Source organism: Scyliorhinus torazame, chromosome 2 (genome assembly GCF_047496885.1).
Source record: "Scyliorhinus torazame isolate Kashiwa2021f chromosome 2, sScyTor2.1, whole genome shotgun sequence".
Taxonomy (NCBI): domain Eukaryota; kingdom Metazoa; phylum Chordata; class Chondrichthyes; order Carcharhiniformes; family Scyliorhinidae; genus Scyliorhinus; species Scyliorhinus torazame.
In genome coordinates, this window is record NC_092708.1 from 182893096 (window position 1) to 182908980 (window position 15885).

Below are 15885 nucleotides of genomic sequence, written 5' to 3' on the forward strand. Positions count from 1 at the left end.
AGTCCGGCGGGGTTGACGTGAAACTATATACAATTAGTGCAATTATGTGGTAGGGAAAGAAAAGCCCATGTTGACGGTCCGGAGTCTGTCAAAGATTCAACCGGTCCGGTGCTTTGGTGCTTCATTGGGAGCCGTGTAACGGTGGCGGCGAAGTCGGTGCTGACGGTGGTGGAGGTGGCAGCGATGGCAGTGGTGGCAGTGCTTATGCTGGCCAGTCATCAGGGAACTCCGGGAGCATGCAGAAGTCCTCTTTGTCCTCTTGTGCGGAAAAGGGGAGGGGGGGGGTCTGGTGGGGTCAATATGGCGGCGCGGTGGGAGGTGGGGGGGGGGCGCATTGGTGGGGGTGTGTGTTGGGGTGGAACCTGATGGTGCCAGGGCCCTGAGTGAGACAGTATCTTGGCGGCCGTCGGGGAACTCAATGTAGGCATAATGAGGGTTGGCGTGGAGCAGGTGAACCTGTCAACCAAGGGGTCCGCCTTGTGGAGTCGGACGTGCCTACGAAGAAGGACCGGTCCTGGAGCAGCGAGCCAAGTCGGGAGTGACACCCCGGATCTGGACTTCCTGGGGAAGGTAAAAACACGTTCATGGGGTGTGTTATTAGTGGCGGTGCACAATAGTTACCGGATGGAGTGTAGAGCGTCAGGGAGTACCTCCTGCCAGCGCGAGGCTCGGATGTTCCTGGACCGTAGGGCTAGCTGGTCGGCCCTCCAAACCGTCCCATTCTCCCGTTCTACTTGCCCGTTTCCCCGGGGGTTGTAGCTGGTCGTCCTGCTGAGCAGGAACTGACGTAGCTCATCGCTCATGAATGAAGATCCCCTGTCACTGTGGATGTAGGCGGGGAAACCGAACAGAGCGAAGATGGTGCTGGGGGCCTTGATGACGGTGGCAGACGTCATATTGGGCATGGGATGGCGAAGGGGAATCTGGAGTACTCATCGACTACACTGAGAATGTACGTGTTACAGTCGGTGGAGGGGAGAGGCCCTTTGAAATCCACGCTGAGGCGTTCAAAGGGGCGGGAAGCCTTCACCAGGCACGTACGGTCCAGCCGGTGGAAGTGTGGCTTGCACTCCGCACAGACCTGGCAGTCCCTGGTGACTGTCCTTACTTCCTCGACGGAGTAGGGCAGATTGCGAGCTTTGACCTGATGGTATAATCGAGTGACCCCCGGGTGACAAAGGCTGTCGTGTGGGGCCCAGAATTGGTCCACTTGTGCGCTGGCACATGTACCTTGGGAGAGGGCGTCTGGGGGCTTGTTGAGGTTACCGGGGCGATACAAGATCTCGTAATTATAGGTGGAGAGCTCGATTCTCCACCGCAATATTTTATCATTTTTGATCTTGCCCCGCTGTGTGTTATCGAACATGAAGGCTACCGACCATTGGTCCGTAAGGAGAGTGAATCTCTTACTGGCCAGGTAATGCCTCTAATGCCGCACAGCTTCAACGATAGCTTGGGCCTCCTTTTCGACGGATGAGTGTCGGATTTCAGAGGGATGAAGGATGCGGGAAAAGAATGCCACGGGTCTGCTTGCCTGGTTTAGAGTGACAGCAAGGGCGACGTCTGAAGAGTCGCTTTCTATTTGGAAAGTCAGTGACTCATCCACTGCGCGCATCCCGGCCTTGGCGATGTCTGCTCTGATGCGGGCGAAAGCATGTTGTGCCTCGGCCGCAAGAGGGAATTGGGTGGACTGAATGAGTGGGCGGGCCTTGTCCGCATAGTTTGGGACCCACTGAGTGTAGTAGGAAAAGAACCCCAGGCAGCGTTTGAGGGCCTTGGGGCAGTGGGGGAGGTGAAGTTCCATGAGGTCGGGCCTGAGAAGTCCGTTTTGGACTATATAGCTGAGAATGGCTAACCGGGTCGTGCTGAACACACACTTCTCTTTGTTGTAGGTCAGGTTGAGAAGAGTGGCAGTGCGGAGGAATTTATCAAGGTTGGCATCGTGGTCCTGCTGGTCATGGCCGCAGTTGGTGACATTATCTAAGTACGGAAAGGTGGCCCGCAAACCGTACTGGTCGACCATTCGGTCCATCTCTCTTTGGAAGACCGAGACCCCATTTGTGACAACGAAAGGGACCCTAAGGAAGTGATAGAGGCGACCGTCTACCTCAAAGGCAGTGTATGGCCAGCCCGACTTCCGGATGGGGAGCTGGTGGTAGGCGGATTTCAGGTCAATTGTTGAGAAGACCCGGTACTGTGCAATCTGATTGACCATATCAGATATGCGTGGGAGGGGGTACGCGTCGAGCTGCACGTACCAATTGATGGTCTGGCTGTAGTCCACGACCATCCTGTGTTTCTCCCCAGTTTTAACCACTACCACTTGGGCTCTCCAGGGGCTGCTGCTGGCCTCGATAATACCCTCCTTAAGCAGCCGCTGGACTTCGGACCTGATGAAGGTCTTGTCCTGGTCACTGTACCGTCTGCTCCTAGTGGCAACGGGCTTGCAATCCGCAGTTAGATTGGCAAAAAAGGGAGGGGGGATCGACCCTGAGGGTCGCGAGGCCGCAAACGGTCAGGGGGGGTAAGGGCCTGCCGAATTTGAGGGTGAGGCTCTGGAAGATGCACTGGAAGTCCAGGCCCAACAGGAGTGCAGTGCAGAGATTAGGAAGGACATAGAGGCGGAAGTTAGTAAATTCTACGCCCTGGACCGTGAGTGTGACTGTACAAAAGCCTCAGATCGGGACGGAGTGGGATCCGGATGCTAGGGAGGTCCTTTGATTGGCAGGGTGGACCGTGAGGGAGCAGCGCCTTACCGTATCTGGGTGAACGAAGCTTTGGGTGCTCCCGGAGTCCAGCAGGCACGAGGTCACATGGCCGTTGATTTGAACCGTCGTCGACGCGGTGGCCAGGTTGTGCGGGAGAGATTAGTCCAGCGTCATCGAAGCGGGCTGCGGGTAGCCATTGGATGCTTCGGGTGGCGAGCGTGTGCGGTTCCGATGTCAGGATGTCCAGAGACCCTGTGGGGGACAAGATGGCGGCGCCCATGGTGTGCACATTGTGGGGTCGGGACGAGATGGCGGTGCCCATGGTGCGCACATTGCGGGGTCAGGACAAGATAGCGGCGCCCATGGTGCGCACATTGCGGGGTCAGGACAAGATGGCGGCACCCATGGGGCGCACATGGCCGAAGGGGGACAGTATGGCGGCGCCCATTGCTCGCACATGGACCCGGGAGGAGAAGATGGAGGTTCCCGTTGTGCATCGGGCGTAGTGGAGGGGGCGATAGTGGGCGCGATCGCAGCGACTGCGCGGGCCTGACACACAGCCGCGAAGTAGCCCTTTTTACTACAGGCTTTACAAACTGCAGTGCAGGCCGGGCAGTGTTGGCGGGGGTGCTTCTGCTGACCGCAGAAGTAGCAGCGGGGACCCCCGGGGTGCGCGGATCGGCATGCGGCGCAGGCGTATTGGGAAGGCAGGGCCCCGGCAGAGGAGGTCGTTGGTGGGGTCCAGGAGGGGTAGGAAGGCCTAGAAGGGTGGGCAGCGCGGCAGGAGGGGTACAATTGTACGTTACGGGATGCGACCGTCATGGAGAGCGCCAAGGTTTTCGTCTCCGCCAGTTCAAGCGTGGCCCCTTCCAGTAATCGTTCTCGGATGCGGTCCGACGCAATCCCCGTCACGAAGGCATCGCGCATGAGGAGATTTGCGTGTTCGGCGGCCGTTACGGCCTGACAGTCACAGGCCCGGACGAGTGGAGTTCGGGCCCGCCAGAAGTCTTTGATGGACTCACCAGGTAGTTGCGAGCGGGTGGCGAGTACATGCCTGGCGAAGAGCGTGTTCGCCTTCTGCACGTAGTGTTCCTTAAGGAGTTCCATTGCTTTTGTGTAATTCGTGGCGTCTTGGATCAACGGGAACACGCTGGAGCTCAGTCTGGAGATACAGGACGTTTATCTTCTGAGCCTCCGTTGGCTCGGGGTCCGCAGCCTTGATGTAGGCCTCAAAACATGCTAACCAGTGAGTAAAGTCTTTTCTGGTGTTGGGCGAGTGCGGATCCAGCTTCAGGCGATCTGGTTTGATTCTGATATCCATTCTGTGGAAAATCTGATGCACGATCAATTGCTCAAAGACTAAAGTTGGGTACAACTGTGGCTTTATTACAGTCAGGTGCGTGGCCTCCTGCTGCAGCTGGCGAAATGGCAGGGCACTGGAGGTCATGCATATTTATACAGTTCTCCATGGGCGGAGCCAGCCGGCAGGAGCTACCGGCGAACCTGTAGTGGAAGTCCTACCTTACATCTCCTATTACAGTGGTTCACCACATGCAGTACCCCCGGATCTCCACAGATTGGGACCCAGAGGCCAGGTAGATCTTTTGTTTAATCGGGTGTACAGCGAGGGAGGAGCGTCTTACCGTATTGGTATGGATGAAGCACTCCGTGCTCCCAGAGTCAATCAAGCAGGATGTCTTGTGCCAGTTGATGAGTACCGACGTCGTAGCGGTTTAAAGCGTTCGGGGCCGAGACTGGTCCAGTGTCACTGAGGCAAGTTGTGGCAAAAGCTGAAAGATCTCGTCGGGCGATGCACGGCCACCTGATTCGGGGTCCTGAGACGTCATCCAAGATGGCTGCCGCCATGAATCGCACATGGCCTGTGAGGAGAGGAATGGCAGTGGGCCCGGTTCACCTGTGGAGACAACGGCGACTGACCAGGCCTGGCATACTGCCACGAGGTGCCCCTTCTTCCCGCAGCCCTTGCAGATTGCGGATCGGGCCAGGCAGCGTTGCCGGGAGTGTTTGTTTTGCCCGCAAAAATAGCATGGGGCCCCCCCGGGTATCCTGGCTGCCGCATATCACAAGCTAGTGGGGAATTTTGGGGTGCTTCGGAATCGGCCGCGGGTGGGGTCCACCCTGTCCATGCAGGTACCGTGCGGTCGGGAACGAAGGTCTGGGCATTGCGGGAGGCGACATCTAGGGAGTGCGCAAGTTTCCGTGCCTCTTTAAGCCTGAGCGTGTCGTTTTCCAGCAATCGTTGACGGGTTTTAGAGGACAGGATGCCAGCAACAAAAGCATCCCGGATTAAGAGTTTGGTGTGGTCATTGGCTTAGACTTGTGGACAGTTACAGTTTCTACCTAACACTAATAATGCGCGGTAAAAATCGTCCAGTGATTCCCCTGGGATCTGCCGTCTGGTAGCTAAAAGATGCCGAGCGATTACCTGATTCACAGTTGGGACATAGGGCTCTTTTAACAAAGTAATTGCGTCCTCGAAACCGCCGCGTCTTCGATAAGCGTGTATATTTCTGGGCTCACCCTTGAGTGGAGGACTTGCAGTTTCTGTTTCTCCATGGGGGTAGTCGGGGCCATCCTGATGTACCCGTTGAAACATGCCAGCCAATGTTTAAAAGTTGCTGCTGCATTTGCCGCATGGGGGTTGATTTGTAGACACTCTGGCTTGATGCGGAGAGCAGCCATTCTTCAATTCTTGTTCATTAAATTGATGCACGATCACTCACTACTGAAGCGAGATTGTAGTCCAATTGAAGGCTTTAATGAACAAGTAGTTGCCCCAGCAGTTCCGGGACAGAATAACTGCTGTGGGTGAAACACAGACTCTTATGCTCCGCCTGCTGGGTGGAACCAGCAGGCAGGTTCTGCCAATCATACTACAGTATAAGGTACATCCCACCTAGGTACCGCAATATCCCTAATATAGCTTACCACACCCTTACTGCCTTTTGTTTCTGTCCCCACTTTAATTCCCCCTGAATTCCTGCATCAGTTCCCATCCCCCTGCCACATTAGTTTAAACCTTCCCCAACAGCACTAGCAAATACTACCCCTAGACATTGGTTCCAGTCCTGCCCAGGTGCAGACCGTCCGGTTTGTACTGGTCCCACTTCCCCAGAACCAGTTGCATTGTCCAGGGAATTTGAATCCCTCCCTCTTACACCATCTCTCAAGCCACGTATTCATCTTATCTATCCTGACATTCCTACTCTGACTAGCACGTGGTACTGGTAGCAATCCTGAGATTACTACCTTTGAGGTCCTACTTTTAGTTTAACTCCTAACTCCCTAAATTCAGCTTGTAGGACTTCATCACGTTTTTTACCTATATTGTTGGTGCCTATATGCACCACAAGAGCTGGCTGCTCCCCCTTCAGAAAGTCCTGCAACCGTTCCGAGGCATCCTTGACCGTTGCACCAGGGAGGCAACACACCATCCTGGAGTCTTGTTTGTGTCCACAGAAACGCCTGTCTATTCCCCTTCCATTGATCCCCTATTCCCCTATCACTATAGATCTGGCACTCGTTTCCCTGCCTCCTGCGAGCAGAGCCAGCCACGGTGCCATAAACCTGGCTACTGTCGCCTTCCCATGATGAGCTATCTCCCCCGACAGTATTCAAAACAGTATAGATGTTTTGGAGGGAGATGATCGCAGGAGACCCTTGCACTGCCTTCCTACTCTTCCTCTGTCTGGTGGTCACCCATTTCCTATCTCAATCAGTAATCTTTACCTGCGGTGTGACCAACTCACTGAACGTGCTATCCACGATTTCCTCAGCATCACGGATGCTCCAAAGTGAATCCATCTGCAGCTCCAGAGCCATGATTTTCAAAAAGCAGGCTGTTTCTGAACCTTCATTTGGGATTTCCGCAACAGAGTGGAGGTGTTTGAGTAGTCATGTGGCATATCTTTATTCAAGTGTCAGCAGTTGTTTCCCTTTGGCAACATTACTGTGTTTTACAGTTAAAATCCATAAGGGAGCGATTGCCAAGAAGGTGGTTTATTTGTGTGTTCTGATCAAGTAGGCTTGCGTTGGAACTTTAATTCTATGAGTTTAAGTTTTTTTTTTGGTATTAAATCTTTTAATTTTTTTTAATTCATAAAGGGGTTACTGGAGTTCCATGCTTTTAGAGTCAATAGCTCTTCCTCTTCATTTTCAAAATACAAAAAAAATGTACATGATCAAAAAGACAGGACAAATAACATCTGTTGTGATCATAACATTGGGAAGATTGCATGTGGACTGTGGAATTTTCATTCCTTTGGTTCTAGTTTTCCAATAAAATGGTGACCAGGAAATCACTGGAATTTGGCGACTGTAGGCAAGTTGCTGGTTTTCTCAATCCAGACACAATGGTCTACTGCAGGAGTTCCCGAATTGTGGACCCCAGGGAGGCTGCGGGATGAGATATTGAGGTTGTGAGCTCCGAGGCAGCAACGGCAGACATGGAGCCTGCCATGGGTTTCAACAGCTTTGAAGCCTCTTTAATTTTCTGTGTCCTGTTGGTGGGCACGCCATCGCCTCTTCTCTGAGCTCCAATTGCTGCTACAACTACCGCCTGTAAAGTTATATGCCCCCGCCCCTAACTGAACAACTTTCAACACAGCCCACTCAAAGCTCTCTAACCACTTCCCCCGCATCCCATCTCCTAACAACCCTAATCCTAACCACCCCAAGTTTCACTCTGGGCAAAATGATGTCTGACGCATTAAAATGGGGATAGGTTGGGAAGCAGTGATGCCAGATGAAGGCATTCCCCTCATTTCCCTGCTCTCCTCTGCCGCAGATATCACACCATGTTCCCTCAGCACGTTATGGTGGGAAATTATTTGCCACGTAATGTGGGAAAAGGTCACTGGAGTAGAGTATTCTGACTGTCAATGCAATGCACCTCAGCAGTCAAGGAAAAATCTCACACTGTGGCTGCTGAAAAGTTATCACCATCCCGAAGTTCAGATTGGAAATGCAAACATGGCCTTGTATCTCCACCAATGGCCTTCGTAACAAGAAATGAATTGTATGTTGTTCTAAACAATTATATCCTTAACCTTGATGAACACAATATTCCCCCTCCAAATATTTTGAACAAAAGAAAAAGCACTTGTTGCTTCTAAAGTGACTCTCAGTCTATGACCTCGCGGGACCCAGGGGTCTAAAAATTCCTGCCAATTTGTTTTGTGCTTACATTATAAAGAAACTAAATTGTGATTGCCCAAACGCATTCCACATAGGATTTTAATAGCCTGGCAACCGAGGGAACTTTCACCCCTGAACCTTGATTCCTCTTAATCCCTCCCCTCCCAGGCCTCTCCTTCTTCTTTTTTGTTAATAAATTTAGAGTATCCAATTCATTTTTTCCAATTAAGGGGCAATTTAGCCTGGCCAATCCACCTACCCTGCACACCTTTGTGTTGTGGGGATGAAACCCACGCAAACACAGGGAGAATGCGCAAACTCCACACGGACAGTGTCCCAGAGCCAGGATCAAACCTGGGACCTCGGCGCCGTGGTACTGCAGTGCTAACCACTGAGCCACCGTGCTGCCCCCTCTCCCTCTTCTACCACATGCCCCCAACCGCATCTCATTATTTTAAAATTTGCTTCCTGTCCTTTTTTGATACTTTCGGCCTTTGGGTTATGGGTTTTAACCCTTGTCATGTGAGAGTACTTTTAAGACATGGATGTTTAAGCAATGTACCTTTAAGAAAACAGTGATGTCAGAGAGTGGGTGGGGCTGAGGTCAGGTCAGCCATTTTGCAGTTTAGTTTTGCAGGTTTTTAGTTTCAGTTTTGAAAAGAGCTGGGTGTGTGTCTTTGTTTTGCAGTGAGCTGGATCTCTGCCATGAAAGACTATCTCTGCATCATTTGGGTGATTTAAACTTATAATAGTGAAGCCTTTAACCTGATGTGATTTTGTTTAAAGGTGTTAAGTCTCTTGGAAGTTTGAAGGAACATTTTAAGGAATTATTTACGGTTGCAATATTTTCGGAGTTATCTTTGAAGTAAGGGGTGTTAAGAGATCCAATGTTTATTTAAGATCTTAAGTTGAGTTCATGGAATAAACAGTGTTTTGTGTTTAAAAACCTACGTGTCCATAATTGTAATCCCACACCTGGGGAAAAAGCCGTGTGCTAGGAAAAGCAACAAATCCATTAAAGGAAGAGGTTGGTTGAACTCCATGATACATTTTGGGGTTCTGAAAACGCCTCACCCGTAACACCCTCGTCTAGTTTATTTTCCCCAAGGTATGCAGCACTCTGCCCGAGACATCCTCCTCAGCCTGTACCAGATAACATGGCTTTGTAATGAGCCATCATGAGAGAGCGTCTCAGAGCAGATGACCACCCTTCAGTCAGGTTGCCATAGATAGGTGTACATCACAAACTCTTGTTGAATGGATAAAAGCAGAGACCATGACAATCATTCAAAACATCAACCCACTGTGACCTGAACCAGGGTCTCCTCAAACAGAGGCAAATTACTGCAATTACTAGAAATTTGGCCTCGAAACAGAAAATGCAGGAAATACCCTGCAGGTCTGGCAGCGTCTATGGAGAGAGCAACAGTTAGAGTTTCAGGCTGATGACCTTTCATCAGAGAGGAAAACTTTCAAGATACAACCGGTTTTAGCAAGCATTGAAGTAGGGAAAGGGGATGAGGGGCAGAACAAAAATGAAGGTCTGTGATAGGGTAGGAGGGAGGAGAGGTTAAAATGATAAAAGGGGGCCACCCTTTTGGGCAGCACGGTGGGAATGTGGTTAGCACTCCTGCCTCATGGCGCTGAGGTCCCAGATTCGATCCCGGCTCTGGGTCACTGTCCGTGTGGAGTTTGCACATTCTCCCCGTGTTTGTGTAGGTTTCACCCCCACAATCCAAAAATGTGCAGGGTAGGTGAATTGGCCATGCTAAATTGCCCCTTAATTGGAAAAAATGAATTGGGTACTCTAAATTTATTTTTTAAGGACTTCCGGTTGCGGCTATGCGGAGCTAAGTCGCACGTTCGGCAGCTCCCGCAAAAAACTGACTTTTGGGCCCTTTTCAGGGCCCCCAACGGAATTCTTTCGACATTTCCCGGTGTGGGAAGGAGATTACAGTAGTTCCCCGACAGTATTACCAGGAGCGGGGCGACTAAAAAACTGGTGGCGGACCCGAAGAAGGTGCGAGGGAAGAAGAACAAAATGGCGGCGGGCAGGGACCAGGCAGCGTGGATGCAGTGGGCGCAGGAGCAACAGGAGGTTATCCAGCGCTGCTTTAGGGCGATTAAAGCGGACCTGCTTGAGCCGATGAAGGCTTCTATCGATAAGCTGCTGCTGGAGACACAGACGGCCCAGGGGGTGGCGATCCGAGAGGCTCGACAAAAGATCTCCGACAACGAGGACGAGATCCTAGGCCTGGCGGTAAAAGTGGAGGTGCACGAGGCGCTCCACAAGAAATGGCAGGAGCGGTTCGAGGAGATGAAGACCCGGTCGAGGCGGAAGAACTTGCGGATTCTGGGCCTCCCAGAGGGGCTGGAGGGGCCGGACGTGGGGGCCTATGTGGTCACCATGTTAAACTCGCTGATGGGAGCGGGGTCCTTCCAGGGGCCCCTGGAGCTGGAAGGGGCCCACAGAGTGCTGGCGAGGAGGCCCAAGGCTAACGAGCCTCTGCGGGCGGTGCTGGTGCGGTTTCATCGGTTCGCTGATCGGGAGTGTGTGCTCAGGTGGGCCAAGAAGGAAAGGAGCAGCAGGTGGGAGAACGCGGAGGTTCGGATATGCCAGGACTGGAGTGCAGAGGTGGCGAAGAGGAGGCCGGGTACAATCGAGCGAAGGCGGTGCTGCACAGGAAGGGGGTGAAGTTTGGCATGTTGCAGCCGGCGTGACTGTGGGTCACCTACAAGGACCGGCACCATTATTTTGAGTCTCCGGAGGAGGCGTGGACCTTTGTTCAGGCCGAGAAGTTGGACACAGATTGAGGGTCGGGATGGGTCTTTGGGGATTGCGGTTGATATGTTACTTTTTGAGGGGGGGTCCTTTGCTCTTGTTTTTTTTCTTTCTGGTTGGGTGAGGGTGGTTAGGGTGGGTTGGGCACTGTTTTGGTTGGGTTGGTCGGGGGGGGGGCTCATGGAGGTGGGTAAGCAAATGGAACAGGGGTGGATGGCCGGCAGGGTGATAGGGCCCCGCGGGGGAGGGGGAGGCCCGAGTTAGGGGTGAGGGGACTGGGCCTGTAAAAGGCGGTGGGGCGGGTAGGTGGTAAGCACGGGCTTTTTCGCGCGCTGAAGACTGGAGGGGGCGGGGCCGGGGCGGGGAAGCGAGGGTTGTTTCCCGTGCTTGGGGTGGAAGGGGGAGGTGGAGAGCCTGCGGATGGAGAATGGAAGAAGAGGGTGTGTCACACAATGGGAGGAGTCGAAGGAGAGGTGGGAGTGGCCGTGGTTAGCAGGAGTCAGCTGACTTGCGCAAGTGCAATGGGGGGAGAAAAGCAGCTAGGAGGGGTCCTAGCCAGGTCTGGGTGGGGGGTGGGGGGGGTGGGAACCGGGTTGCTGCTGGTATGGTCAAGGGGGAGCTGGAGCGAGTAGAGGGGGTTGGGACGGGGGTCTGCCGCCGTGGGGAACGGGCCGGGCGTGGGGTGCGGGCACGTGGCTGGCCGTGGAGGGGTTATGGCTAGTCGGCGGGGGAGGGGGGCGGGTAGCCCCCTGATCCGGCTGATAACCTGGAATGTAAGAGGACTGAACGGGCCGGTCAAGCGAGCCCGCGTGTTCGCGCACCTGAAGGGGCTGAAGGCGGATGTGGTCATGCTCCAGGAGACACACCTGAAGGTGGCAGACCAGGTAAGATTGAGAAAAGGGTGGGTAGGTCAGGTGTTTCATTCGGGGCTGGATGCCAAAAATCGAGGGGTGGCGATCTTGGTGGGAAAGAAGGTGTCGTTCGAAGCGTCGAGCATTGTGGCAGAAAATGGCGGTAGGTACGTAATGTTTAGTGGTAAGCTGCAGGGAGAGAGGGTGGTACTGGTCAATGTGTATGCCCCGAACTGGGATGATGCGGGTTTTATGCGACACATGTTGGGTCGGATCCCAGATATGGAAGTGGGGCGCCTGATAATGGGGGGAGACTTTAACACGGTGTTGGATCCGGCACTGGATCGCTCCAGGTCTAGGACGGGTAGGAAGCCGGCGGCGGCTAAGGTGCTGAGGGGGTTTATGGACCAGATGGGAGGGGTGGACCCTTGGAGATTTGCAAGGCCGGGGGCTAGGGAATTTTCATGCTTCTCACACGTCCATAAGGCTTATTCCAGGATCGACTTTTTTATTTTGAGCAGGGCGCTGATTGCGAGAGTAGAGGATACTGAGTACTCGGTGATAGCCATTTCAGATCACGCCCCACACTGGATGGACTTAGAGCTGGGGGAGGAGAGGGACCAGCGCCCGCTGTGGCGTTTGGAGGTGGGGCTGCTGGCAGATGAGAAGGTGAGTGAGCGGGTCCGAGGAAGCATAGAGAGGTGCCTGCAGGCCAACGATAACGCGGAGGTCCGAGTGGGGATGGTATGGGAGGCGCTGAAGGCGGTGGTTAGGGGAGAGCTGATCTCCATTAGGGCCCACAAGGAGAGGAGGGAGCAGAGGGAGAGGGAGAGGCTGGTGGGGGAGATGGTGAGGGTAGACAGGAGGTATGCGGAGGTGCCTGAGGAAGGATTGTTGAGGAAGAGGCGCAGCCTCCAGGCCGAATTCGCCCTGGTGACCACCAGGAAGGCGGAGGTGCAGTGGAGGAAGGCCCAGGGGGCGATTTATGAGTTTGGGGAAATGGCAAGCCGGATGCTGGCACATCAGCTCCGGAAGCGGGACGCAGCTAGGGAGATCGGGGGAGTTAAGGACAGGGGAGGGAGTGTAGTGCGGAGTGGGGTTGGCATCAATGGGGTCTTCAGGGACTTTTATGAGGAATTGTATCGGTCCGAGCCCCCACTGGAGGAGGGAGGGATGGGCCGCTTTCTGGACCAATTGAGGTTTCCGAAGGTGGAGGAGGGACTGGTGGCGGGATTGGGGCCCCAATTGGTCTGGAGGAGCTGACCAAAGGGATAGGGAGCATGCAGGCGGGGAAGGCACCGGGGCCGGACTGTTTCCCGGTCGAATTTTATGAACAATATATGGAGCTGTTGGGCCCGATGTTAGTTAGGACCTTTAATGAGGCACGGGAGGGGGGGCTTTGCCCCCGACGATGTCCCGGGCACTGATCTCCTTGATCCTGAAGCGGGACAAGGATCCCCTGCAGTGTGGGTCTTACAGGCCGATTTCGCTGCTAAACGTAGATGCCAAGGTGCTGGCGAAGGTCTTAGCCACAAGGATTGAGGATTGTGTGCCGCAGGGCATCCACGAAGACCAGACGGGGTTCGTGAAGGGGAGGCAGTTGAACGCAAATGTGCGGAGGCTTCTGAACGTTATCATGATGCCAGCGAGGGAGGGGGAGGCGGAGCTAGAGGTGGCGATGGACGCTGAGAAGGCCTTCGATAGGGTAGAATGGGGGTACCTGTGGGAGGTGCTGAGGAGGTTTGGGTTTGGGAGGGGTGGGTCAGGCTGCTGTATGAGGTCCCGATAGCGAGTGTGACCACGAACAGGAGGAGGTCTGAGTACTTTCGGTTGCACCAAGGGACGAGGCAGGGGTGTCCCCTGTCCCCTCTGCTCTTCGCACTGGCGATTGAACCCCTGGCTATGGCACTGAGGGAGTCGAGGAACTGGAGGGGGCTGGTGCGGGGTGGGGAGGAGCATAGGGTGTCGCTCGATGCGGACGACTTGCTGTTATATGTGGCGGATCCGGTGGGGGGAATGCCTGAGGTAATGAGGATCCTCAGGGAATTCGGGGATTTCTCAGGGTACAAGCTCAACATGGGGAAGAGCGAGCTGTTTGTGGTTCACCCAGGGGACCAGGAGAGGGGGATTGGCGAGCTCCCACTAAAAAGGGCGGAGAGGAGCTTCAGGTATTTGGGGATCCAGGTGGTCAGGAGCTGGGGGGCCCTGCATAGGCATAATTTCACAAGGCTGGTGTAGCAAATGGAGAAGGAGTTCAAGAGGTGGGACGCGTTGCCGCTGTCCTTGGCGGGTAGGGTGCAGTCAGTCAAAATGACGGTACTCCCAAGATTTTGGTTCCTGTTCCAGTGCCTCCCGTGTTTATCCCGAAGGCCTTTTTTAGGCGGGTCAACAGGAACATAATGGAGTTTGTGTGGGCGCGAGGGAATCCGAGGGTGAGAAGGGTGTTCCTGGAGCGGAGTAGAGATAGGAGGGGGCTGACGCTGCCCAACCTCTGTGGGTACTACTGGGCTGCCAATGTGACGATGGTGCGCAAGTGGGTGATGGAGGGGGAGGGGGCTGCATGGAAGAGGCTGGAGACGGCGTCCTGTGTGGGTACGAGTCTGGGGGCAATGGCACCGGCGCCGCTGCCGCTCCCTCCAAGGAGGTATACTACGAGCCCGGTATTGGCGGCTGCCCTCAAAATCTGGGGGCAGTGGAGGCGGCACAGGGGGAAGTTGAGACCTCGGTGTGGACCCCAATACGGGGGAACCACCGGTTCGTCCCAGGGAGGACAGATGGAGGGTTTTCAGGGTGGCACAGGGCAGGGATACGAAGGTTGGGAGACCTGTTTGTGGACGGGACGTTCGCGAGCCTGGGTGCGTTGGAGGAGAAGTATGAGCTCCCCCCCCCGGGGAACACCTTCAGGTACTTACAGGTAAGGGCGTTTGCCAGGCGGCAGGTGGTGGAATTCCCGCGGCTGCTGCCACGCACAGTACAAGACAGGGTGCTCTCGGGGGGGGTGGGTGGGAGTGGGGAAGATCTCAGAAACTTACCAGGTGATGCAGGAGGAGGAGGAGGCCTCGGTGGTGGAGGTGAAAGGCAAGTGGGAGGAGGAGTTGGGAGAGGAGATTGAGGGAAGGGACGTGGGCAGATGCCCTAGGGAGGGTGAACTCTTCCTCTTCGTGCGCGAGGCTGAGACTCATACAGTTTAAGGTGCTGCACAGGGCACACATGACCGGGACAAGGATGAGCAGGTTCTTTGGGGGTGAGGACAGGTGTGTTAGGTGCTCAGGGAGCCCAGCAAACCACACCGATGTGTTCTGGGCATGCCCAGCGCTGGAGGAATATTGGAAGGGCGTAGCGAGGACGATGTCGAGGGTGGTAGGATCCAGGGTCAAACCAGGCTGGGGGCTCGCAATATTTGGGGTGGCAGAGGAGCCGGGGGTGCAGGAGGTGAAAGAGGCCGGTATTCTGGCCTTTGCGTCCCTGGTAGCCCAGCGGAGGATTCTTCTTCAGTGGAAGGACGCGAGGCCCCCAAGCGTGGATCAATGATATGGCGGGGTTTATTAAGTTGGAGAGGGTGAAATTCGCCTTGAGAGGGTCGGTACAAGGGTTCTTCAGGCAGTGGCAACCGTTCTTAGACTTCGTGGCAGAACGGTAGATATTGGTCAATGGCAGCAGCAACTCGGGCGGCGGGGGGGGGGGGGGGGGGGGGGGGGTGGCGGGGGGGGGGGATTACTTTATTTATGTTTATTTACACTGGGGGTTCTGAGGGGGTTTATATATTTGCTATGCTGGCTCTGTGTTAAGTTGGGGTGTTAATTTATTATTTTCGTACAGGGGAGGGGGATATGGAGGGTTGTTTTTTGACTGTGTTTTGTATTTAACCCTGTTGGGTTCCTTTTTCATTTTGTTATTGATATTCTGTGAAAACCTGAATAAAAATTATTTTAATTTTTTTTTTTAAATGATAAAAGCAAGGCCAAAGGAGATGGTAATGAAACAAGTAAAGAAATAAAAGTCGAGGATAGAGGAGGTGTGAATGGTAACAGCAGAATGATCACTAATAGCTGCCATTAAAAAAAACACCAAAAAAAGAGGGAAAAAGCATTGGGAGCAGAGGTTACGATTCAAAACTGTTGAACTCTATGTTGAGTCTGAAGGCAATAAAATGGCAAATCAAAATATAAGGTGCTTCACATTCTCCCCGTGTCTGTGTGGGTCTCACCCCCACAACCCAACACGATGTGCAGAGTAGGTGAATTGGTCATACTAAATTGCCCTTAATTGGGAAAAATAGAATTGGATATTCTAAATTGATATTAAAAGAAATAGGTGCTTATCCTCAAGATCGCACTGAATTTAATTGGAAAAGTGAAGGGGGCCGAGGACAGAGAGATCAGAGTGG